The 11,349-nt window shown below is 36.7% G+C and overlaps 1 non-coding gene across 1 annotated transcript; it reads right to left on the bottom strand.

Annotated features, from left to right (window-relative positions):
- Window positions 1–5,052: 5,052 nt before the first annotated feature.
- LOC147493715 (small nucleolar RNA R71) lies at window positions 5,053–5,158 on the bottom strand. The gene has a single exon (XR_015200631.1). It is a non-coding gene; the product is annotated as a small nucleolar RNA R71 (small nucleolar RNA).
- Between the last annotated feature and the right edge of the window lie 6,191 nt (window positions 5,159–11,349).

Here is an 11,349-nt window from a genome sequence, read left to right as displayed (position 1 = left end):
CTAGATAAGTGATCTGCAACTACATTTTCAGCTCCTTTTTTATACTTAATTTCTAAGGTAAATTCAGTTAGGAGAATAATCCAACTGATCAATCTCTGCTTATCATCCTTTTTCGCGAGAAGGTACCTAAAAGCGATATGGTCTGTATAGACGATGGTCGTGGAACCAACTAAGTAGGGACGGAACTTATCTAAGGCACAGACAATGGCTAGAGATTCCTTTTCAGTAGTAGTGTAATTACGTTGAGCATCATTTAAGGTTTTACTAGCATAAAAAATAATTGTGGATTTATTATCTTACTTCTGTCCTAGCACAACACCAACGACATAATCACTAGTATCACACATAAGTTCAAAAGGTTTTTACTAGTCTGGTGGTTGTATGATAGGTGCAGAGGTTAAAGCAGCTTTTAAAGTTTCAAAAGCATGTTTGCAGTCGTGATTAAAATAAAAAATGGCATCTTTTAAAAGCAATTGTGTTAAAGGCTTATCTATTTTTGAAAAATCTTTGATGAAACGTCTGTAGAAGCCTGCATGGCCAAGAAAGGCCCTAATGTCACAGACAATCTGTGGTATAGGCAGAGACACTATCTTGTCTATTTTAGCTTTATCCACTTATATTCCATTTTTAGAAACAATATGTTCTAAAAGTATGCCTTTCGTGACCATAAAATGACATTTTCCCCAGTTTAAGACTAAGTTCTTTTCATGACACCGTTTCAAAACTTTAGAAAGATTTGAAAGACAATCTTCAAAGGAATGAACATGAATGGTAAAATCATCCATAAATACTTCCATGAATTTCTCCACCATGTCACTAAAAATATGCAACATACAATGCTGGAAAGTACCAGGCACATTACAAAGGCCAAAGGGCATTCATTTATATGCATATCTACCGAAGGGACATGTGAATATAGTCTTCTCTTGGTCATCAGGGTCAATAATAATCTTGAAATAGCCAGAATAGCCATCTACAAGTAAGCGTGTCCGGCTAGACGTTCAAGCATTTGGTCGACAAAGGGTAAAGAAAAGTGATCATTACGTGTCATAGCATTAAGCTTCCTATAATCAATACAAATCCACCATGTTATAGGAATTCGGGTGGAAACTAACTCTCCATCGGCATTACAAATAAATATAACACCTAATTTTTTAGGGACTACATGAACTGGGCTCACCCATTCACTATCTGAGATGGGGTATATAATACCAGTATCAAGTAATCTCAAAACATCCGCTCTAACTACCTCTTTCATGCCAGGGTTCAAGCGATGTTGTGGCTCACAGGTTGTTTTCACGTTATCCTCTAAATGTATGCGATGTTTGCATACGTTAGGGCCAATACCCTTAATGTCGTCTAAAGACCAACCAATCGCAGAACGATGTTCACGAATAATCCTAATCAATTTTTGCCTCTTTAGTAGCAGATAAATGATATGAGAAAATATTCAGATGAGTGCCATCCGGATCAAGATGAATGTATTTTAACTCAGCGGGTAGATGTTTAAGCTCAGGGGTGGGAGGAGTGGGAATGGGGGATTTAGGAGGGTGTTCCTCCTCTAAAATGCAGATTTGTTCAGGAATGAGTTCTTCAAACTTAGGAGCTATATCATGGATAGGAGTAGATTCTAAGAGGTCATGTACTTCTTGGATGTAAAAATCCTTAGTACTGCCAAAGGAAAGAAATTGGTGCATCTGATTATCTGGAAAAGTTTTATTAGAATAATCTTGAGCGAGACTTTCTATCATGCTAACTTCTCCATCTATAGTTGTGTCTAGTGTTTGTTGCATCATCTTAAAAATAATTACCTTAACAGTAAGGTTTCCAAAGGAAATAGACATCGAACTATCAAGGCAATTAATGAGGGCATTGGTAGTTGCTAAGAAAGGATACCCTAAGATGATAGGAACATAGTCATGAGTGACTTCTGTGTCTAGAATGACAAAATCGGCTCGATAATAGAAGTTTTGTACTTTCACAAGAATATTTTCAACTACGCCCTTAGGATACTTAATCGAATGATCGGCTAACTGCAAAGTCATTTTAGTCGGTTTTAGATCGTGTATACCTAGTTGTTCGTAAAGGTAAAATGGGAGTAAGTTAACACTCGCCCCTAGATCTAGAAAAGTAGTTGTTGTGAAAGTATCGCCTAAGGTGTATTGTACAATAGGATGACCAGGATCCTTGTACTTAATGATTCAGGTATGCTCAGATAAAGAGGGAAACTATTATGTTAAGAAGGCTACTTTAGGTATGTTTGTTTTCCTCTTTGTGGTGCACAAATCTTTAAGAAACTTAGCGTGTGTTGGAAAACATTTTATGGCTTCGAGGAAAGGTAGGTTTATAGTTAAATTTTTTAAAACTTCCCTAATCTCGTCAAAATTATTGTACTTCTTTAGCATAGATAGTCTCTGGGGAAATGGGGGCTTTTCCCTATATTTAGCGTAAGGGTCAATATGAGTATCGCCGTTTTCTTTAACTTTTGTTAGTTTCCCCTTAGGTTGAGGTTTAACTGGTACTTCTACCGTGGTAGGTGATAAGAGCCTAAAATTATAGTTTTAACCCCGTAATAATAATACTTTTAGACCAATTATGTGAGTAATAAATAAGAGTTAATACTGATTACGTGTTTTTATATATTTCAGGCATTTGAGTCAATTACGTGTAGAAATGTGTCACTTTTGCGAGATAAAGGAGCAAGGGTTGGTTGCTAAGAAGTTCTATGATTAAAGGCCAAGACTCAAAGAGAAAAAGCCTTTTTAAAGCCCGGTAAAAGCTGAACAGACAACGCAGGCAGAAACAGTGTACAAAAGTCAACAGAACTTCTGAAAACTGTATCTTTGGACTCAGACCTCAGAATTGGACCTACATTATGTCAAAACGACCGTCTTGGAAAGAGCGTTCCAATGGTCTGAACCTTGATCCAATCAGAGGAGCAAAAGTGGATGAAAAGTTTGTTGAAGTCAAATCTAGTTGAAAAGGCCTCTATGGACTTAAGAAATTGGGTTTTGGGCTAGATTTTTCGGCCCAAAACATGGCTCCAGGCCCATGCACGAAATTGGGGATCTCTTTCTCTTCTTGAAAGGAGGAAAGAGGCAGACTTAGAGGCTAAACCTAAATTAGAAAATAAATTAGCTTAGACTCCATTAATTAGTTTTAATTACTTTGTTTTAAATTCAGTTTTGAATCAGTATTGTTATTATTCATTAGATTAATAAAAGTAGTTAGTTTTTTATAAATTTAGTTTTAGTTTATTACATCACTTAGATCTAAATTCAATTCTTTAGTTATTAATCATTTCTTAGTTGTTAATTCAATTTTAAATTCTTGAGTAGATCAATATAGTAAATTTATAATCTTTATATCATGTCTTGTTTTAATTTCTATAGAAATGATAGTTTTATGAATCAAGGCTAAACCTCAATTAGAGGGGTTTGAGAAAGCCTTGATGAAAACTTGATTGTGTAGTGTATAAATAGTTGTAAAATTCTATTCCACTTTAGAAGGTAGTTGATTTGCCATGAGAATGGGTTGAACTTCCTCGCATGCTAGTCATTATTTGGTAGAGATTGCCATGAATGATTAGGGATTAGAACAACTAATTCTTATCGTAAGAACGGAAGAATTGGATTACAACAATCTATGCTAGTTTATTAAGTTTAATTCAAGGTGGAATCAAATTCCTCTAATTCTTTATCTAGATTCGAACCTTAGTATTTGAATTGCCATCGTACTATAATTTCCATCATTACTCTCATTGATTTGATATACTGATAATCGTAGTTAACTTAGATTTCTAAATAAATAGTAGTGGAACTAATCTTCTATTCCAACTTTATTGCAATAACATCGAGAGTAGAAAACTTTGATAAATTAGCATCTAAAATAGTTTTAGTTTTACTTACATTTGAGTTTAATCGCTTATTCGTAAGTAAAACTATCGTTTTTCCTTTTACCAAATGGCGCCGCTGCCATCTTAGTTCCTTTTAGAATTGTTTTCGTTAGTATTGTTGGTCTTCCCAAAGTCTCATTAAACCCACCCACCCTTGTTTGATTCGAACAATGATTGTCTGGTTCAGAAACTAAAAATATTTCAAAGAACAAGCTTGAGCGCGCCCCACGCCCATACAAGACTAACTTCGAGCGGCCCTAGTGCTGAAGCGCCTGGAACTCAAATTGGACTTGAGCGCGACTCGAGCCCTACCAAGGCAAAGTTCAAGCCCCATGCTGAAGCACTGAACTCGAAGTTAGACCTCGAAAGCACGACTCGCGCCCTACCTAGACTAATTCTGAACGCGACCCGCCCCCTCTTCTGAAATGCCCAATTTTCACTGGTTAGTACAAACTTCCATTACTTCAAGTTATTCAGTGTTTCTAACTTATTACACACACTGAGCTCGCGTATACAAGACGCTATTCATAAGCGAAGCAAGGAGGCATTCAGGTACTTCTTTCTTCCGCTCCTCGCATCTCCTATTATAGGTTTATACTAGCATATCAGGATTGTTTTGAGTGTTGTCATGTTTAGTTAAGATTGGTTTTAGCCTTGCATGAGATTAAGGTCAGGTAGAAGAAAAACGCTTAACATAATCAACCGGCAACGTCAACAAACACGTCTTTCTAGTATACTACTTACTACACCTCTAGCTAATATACCACACACTCCACCTGATATAATGGCTGAAGAAAGAGAGTCACCTCTCTCTGACTTTTACAAAGCCTTGACCGATAGCCCAAAATCTTACATCATTCTTGCAGACCCAGTGGAGGATTTCCGAATCCCTCCAAATATATTTAATTTGTTACCCGTTTTTCATGGGTTAAACCATGAAAAACCTTATCAGCACATGCGTAGGATTGAACAAGTCCTTACCACATTCCGCCATCCTACGGTTGGTGCTAAACAAATTAAACTAAGGGTGTTTCCTTTCACATTAGCCGATAAGGCGGCGTTTTGGTTAACTGCCCAAGCGCCTAATTCTGTGGACTCATGGGCCAAACTTGTTCGACTATTTATGGAACATTTTTACCCACCACTAAAGACAGATGAAATTCTTTCTAAGATTCATTTCTTTCGACAGAATCCTCATGAATCATTTTCTGAGGCTTGGAATCGTTTCACCGATCTTCTTATAGACTGTCCACACCATAACCTCGCGAAAGACACGTTAGTTCGTGCCTTTTTCAAGGGACTGTTACACCACCACAAAGAGGTGCTTGAAGTAATGAATGGCGGTAGTTTCCTCAGTAAAGGAGCCTCAGAGGCTTATAAATTTTTAGAAGATCAAATAAAGCATAATAATAACTAGAGGGGTAGTGACGATATCCCTCGTTCCACTAGTTCTTCTACAACAGTTAAGGTCGCTGGTATGTTTGAGATTAAACCCGGTCCTGAACTAAAAACTTTAATCGAATCTCTAACTAAAAAAGTAGAAGCTATTTCTGCTCAACAAAAGCCTATCCCTGTCATGAATGTCAACTCCAATCCATGTAATTTCTGTTTGAGTCCTGAGCATCCCGACTCCAATTTTCCTTTCGCTTATTAACAACAAACATCACAACAAGATAACGTTTGCTCAATTAATAGTTATCCTATTCCTAACGCCCCTTGGAGACAACATCCCAACTTCAGTTGGAGAAATAGTCGACAAGTAACACCTCCAGGTTTAATAATCAAAATGTTAGGCCAGCAAACAATTATAACCAAGCTCCACCACGACAAGGTCAAGGACAAGGTCAGGGTAATTATAATAATTAAACAATATTAATTATAATGTTAATAAAGGTATCATTTCGGTTAATAATAACTATCATAACCCACTTGTTAATAATCAACGTGACATAGTTCCTGTCACACAACTATAACTAACACTCCTCAACAACCTGATCATTTTGATGCCTTTAGGCAATCTCAACAACAGATTTTACAAGCCATCCAACTTTCCTTACAGAAGTTAGCATAAGAGAAAGTATAACCTAAAGGTGTGTTTCCAAGATAAGCGATACCTAATCCTAAAACAACGAACACAACTTTTGAGGTAAACGGTAATTCTAGTAAGGAAAATGTAAACGTAGATGAGCTAAATGCCATCACCACTTTCCGTTCTGGCAGAGTGGTTGATAACAATGTAACTATGCCTATAGTTACCCCACCAGTGATCCCTACGCCAGATATTGTACTAGATACCGACGTAGAAACTGAAGATCCTACCCCTGTAGAGGTACCAGTTAAACCACAACCTAAGAAACAGAAAGCCAAGGTTAGACATCCAGTTGATCCATATGCTAAATATAGAGAGAAACCACCGTTTCCCCAGAGATTAACTATGTTGAACAAGGATACAAATTATGATGAGATTAGGGAAGTTTTCAAAAATCTAACAATAAACCTTCCTTTTCTTGAAGCGATTAAAAAGTTACCTCACCACGCTAAGTTTCTTAAAGAGTTATGCACTACTAGGTGTAAGACAAATATTCCTAAAAACGCCTTTCTAACTGAACAGTTTTCAACTTTATCAGAATATAATGGAATCGTTAAGTACAAGGACCCTAGTCATTCTACTGTATAATGCACCTTAGGAGATTCCCACATGACCACAGCTTTATTAGACCTGGGAGCGAGTGTTAACTTACTCCCGTATTATGTATACAAACAAATAGGTTTACAGGAGATGCAACTGATAACCCGATAAAATTGAATATAACACTACTTACGAATAAACGATGAAATTCAAATGCAAATAAAACTAAAACTTTATCATAAGAATTCTTATAAAAAATTTCTACTCTCGATACTATTGAAGTAGAGTTGGAATAGAAGATTCATTCCACTCCTAGTTCTTTAGCATTCAAGTTTTCTATGACTATCAATCTTACCAAAGTCAATGAGAGTTTTACGAATTATACTACGATGGAATTTATACTAACAAGATAATGAGATTATAATTATTCAAGTACGAAATGCTACGGAATACTAAAGTTTGAATCTATGATAAGAATTAGGGGGAATTGAATCCACCATGAATCCAACTTAATAAACAAGCATAGATTGTTGTAATCCAATTCTTACGTTCTTACGGTAAAATTGGTCGTTCTAATCCCTAATTATACATGGCATCTCTACCAATTCATAACTAGCATGTGATGAAGTCCAACCCATTATCATGGCGAATCAACGACCTTCTAGAGTGGAATAGACTCTTACACGATTCTACACTACACAATCAAGTTTTCATCAAGGTTTCATTTAACCCCTCTAATGGAGGTTTAGCCTTGATTCATCAAACTATCATTTCCATATGAATTAAAACTATATATCATAAAAAGATTGGAACTTTGCTTATTTAAACTCAAATGGAAACTACTCATGCAATAATTGATTTAAACTAATAATGACAAATAAGTAAATCTAAGAATTGAAGCTAATAATTAATGGAAAACGAAATTAGATTATCAAGAACTAAATATTTTATTGATCTAACAACTAAATAACAATCATTCAATACTGAAATTAAAACAAGAATAACAACTAATTAGTTAATTGAAAAAACTAGATCTAAAACTAAGCTTTAATGGCTACTTTCTATCCTAACCTAATTGATACTTAAGAACTAAGTCTTGTGTGAAGAAATGGAGGAGACCAGATCCACATTTTTGTGCATGGGCTGAGGGTCCATGTTTTGGGCTGGAAAATATAGCCCAAAGCTCAATTTCTTCAGTCCACATGGCCCTTTTCAGTTAACTTTGACTTCAATAGGCTTTTTATCCACTTCTGCTCTTCTGATTGGATCAAGGTTTTGACCACTAGAAAGATCTTTCCGAGACGGTCATTTTGACATAAGGTACGCCTAATTCTGAGGCCTGAGTCTAAAGATACAATCTTCAGAAGTTCTGTTGACTTTTGTGTGATGTTTCTGCCTGCGTTGACTCTTACTTTTCAGCTTCTGACCGGGCTCTACAAAGGAATTTTCTCCTTGAATCTTATACTTTAATCACAGAAATTCTTAGCAACCAACTCTTGCTCCTTTATATCGCCAAAGTGGCACATTTCTGCACATAATTGACTTCAATACCTGAAATACATAAAAGCACGTAATTAGCACTAATTTTTATTTCTTACTCGCATAATTGGTCTAAAAGTATTATTGTTAAGGGGTTAAAACTATAGTTTTGGGCTCTTATCAAACCACCCCCAAACAGTATTTTGCTTGTCCTCAAGTAAATATGAGAAATTAACATAAGTGACCAAAAATAGAGTTCTAACTAATCTCGTTTTGCCGAGTGCGATTGCATTGACCTTATGCAACAAGGCCTTAAACCATTAGGAATTCCCTAGTGGAAAAGTTATAGCCTCGTCAGAGTTTCCAGTGAAGGTACTCACAAACTTCATCTATACTACAACAACTCAAAAATAAAACTATTGTTTCCTTATCTATGGCTCAATTATCTATACATCTCACTAGTAATGAATACAAAACAATCAAGTTGAAACCTAAGCTAATATATGCATAATAATCAATCATCTACGAATAAATATATATACAATGAGTAATACTATGAGATGAACTAGCAGGTCCATTTCTGAATACTTTGAATAGCGTCCTTAAGTAGGTCCTCAGATAAATGTCAAGACAAAAACCACTCTGATTTTTTTGCTCAAGTTTAGCTACTCCAGTGTGCAGTGGGCACACTTTACCTTACAAACTCAATGACACACAAGGAAGCCGGAGTCGATCAAACACATCTGCCACTTACTATCACACTAACATATTCCTAATTGAGCTAGAGGTCGGTGTTGTGGGGATTAGGAGATGGTTTAAGAATGAAGAAAATGGATATTCAAAAAGGACAAGTTTGAGATAATAGAGGCTTCATATTATGTAACTTGAGAAACCCTTGTTCTTTACTTTTGCTTCTACACTTTGTTTCCATCCTTAGCCATATTTTTTTTCTTTTTCTTTGGGTTTTGACCCCTTGATTATATTTTTGGAGTTCTAACTCTTTATTTTCTTTTATTTTTTTTTATTTGGATGGAAACTTACTTTTCTCATCTGAAGCGATTAACAAATTCTTGATTTCAAAGGTTATTCTCTTTTCTATTCTTCATATCTATTCTCAGACTTATTCAAAGAATTGGGTAGGTTGATTTTTTATTATTTTTTTTTATTTTGTTTTGTAACAGGGTAAAGGATTTGCGGTTTATGAAAGGCTAAATAAAGGCTCAAAGGGGTGACTAGCGGAAAATAATTCATAGGTTTGAATTTCTGGCTATATCGATCCAAAGAAGGCCTAAATTCTCGCTTAGGATATGGTATAGTAATCAAGCAAGTGGACGTGTGATTTTTCTATCCGGATTTTACTTCTCCCCTGTGCCATTTCTCAAATGTTCACTCATATAAGGCTTTAGGCTATATTCTCACAGGATTTGTAGAATAAGTACTCTAGCCTAGATTTCAGAAACTTACTGCCAACAGTCATAGATACTCATGTAACATATTTATAGATAGATGCAAGGATTATTACCTACATATTAGCCTAAGTTTCTAAAAAACTATTCTAATGCAAAAGCTACATAATATTTCTAGATTATCAAGGGCCTAGAGAAGGAAACAATACCAATAGTCCTAAGTGTATAACATAACTTTTTATTAATATTTTTCTTAAAAAATTTTGAATCTTTAACTAGAAAACAAGTGCATATTGTACATATCTATATCCTAACAGATGCCTTAATTACACGTGTTTCTATGCCCCCCCCCCCCCCAAACAAGAAGCATGCTTTGTCCTCAAAGTATTTAAATAAATAGGTTAGAGAAATACAATTGAAACGTGTGAAATTCTGGACCATCTGCAAAACAAGGTTAAACATACTAATATAGAAAAAAAAAAAATGACGCAACTCTATAAGAGTTCCACCCGTTATGGCGTTACTGAGAAATAAATTGCTTGGGACATAAGCAGACACTAACTGAAATAAAAACTAACCTTAACTTCCGTTTAATCATTTTCCTCCTCATCCTTAATAAAGAAAAGAAGTTCATTCGCATCCTGCAACGCCATGGTAATTTGCCAGGCTTCACGCCACTTATCGTCTACTATAGCTAACCTGTCAAGCGCCACTTGATCGGATGGGGTGTAAGGTACAACTTGATGAGGTTGTATCCTCCACCCTTGCCAAGTCATTGCACGGAACGATCGAATAATACAATTGGTTGGTCTCACAATGTCGACCCCAATCCAATCCGTGAAACGGGCACAAAAAATAGGGAAGAAACATAGCATTATACGGAAAATTAAAACAGGCATAAGAAGGTACTCATGCCTCTTGCTATGGGCTCGGGCTAAACTAGACATTAGGGTATGGGGAATATCATAGAGTGTACGTCCCCCAGCTAAAGCAAGGAAAATATCACAAGTTTCGTCATTCACAGAAGAATAACGCCATTCCCCTCTAATGTTTAGCATGATCCAAAACATAACAAATTGCTACGTTCATAGACAAAGTGCTACCAAGGGTGACGTTATAATCCCCTTGGTCCTCTATCCTAAAGATTCCTGCCCCATAATGCTCATGCAAATCATCATAGTTATACATGTACATATTATCTACCAAATAGGCCCATGAGTCTTGCATTTCGGCCGGTATAGCAAGTCCAAGCACAAAGGCTAGCAAGAACCTGGAAATTTCCATTGGTTCATCCCCGATGGTGATGGAGAACACTTGTTCTCCATCTGGTCTATCAAATAACTTACAATTATCATAAAAATAAGAAGTAAGTGTGGGAGAATAAAGTTCATCAGGACTTACCAATAGTGGTTCCCAGCTTGCTAGAATGATCACTTCGCGAAACCACGCACCATAGGTGTCACTTTGGAGTAAGTCTTCAAAAGACTGTTCTGGTATGATACAAGGGAATGTCATCCCCAATAAACTCACTGGAATAGCTGCAAAGGATCCTGGAACAACCCACAAAAAATCGGATTTTTTTTGTGCCCATGGGTTTAGGGCACGGGGTGCGCTCAACCTATGCCTGGGATGGGCGCGGGGTGCGCTTCAAAGAATTTCGAGTTCCAGGCACTTGGACGCAGGGCGGGCACACTTTTTGCCTAGGATGGGCATGGGTCCCACTCAGGATGAAAACTAGAATTCCAGTGTTTTGGGTGCGCAGGTCGAGCACAGCTCTGGGCTTGGTAGGGCACAGGTCGCGCTCTGATGAAATTCTAGCGCAGGCGATTACCTAAAGCGTAGCGCTCATCATCAGGGCGCCTGCCCGAAGTTGTTGAGTTGCTAAAATGAAGAAGAAAAATGGGAACCGTGGGAGTGAAAGGTGAGAGATGAAAGTGAGG

Source organism: Coptis chinensis, chromosome 6, assembly GCF_015680905.1.
Source record: "Coptis chinensis isolate HL-2020 chromosome 6, ASM1568090v1, whole genome shotgun sequence".
Taxonomy (NCBI): domain Eukaryota; kingdom Viridiplantae; phylum Streptophyta; class Magnoliopsida; order Ranunculales; family Ranunculaceae; genus Coptis; species Coptis chinensis.
Note: the sequence above shows the minus strand (reverse complement) of the source record. Positions and strands in the feature narration are given on the sequence as shown.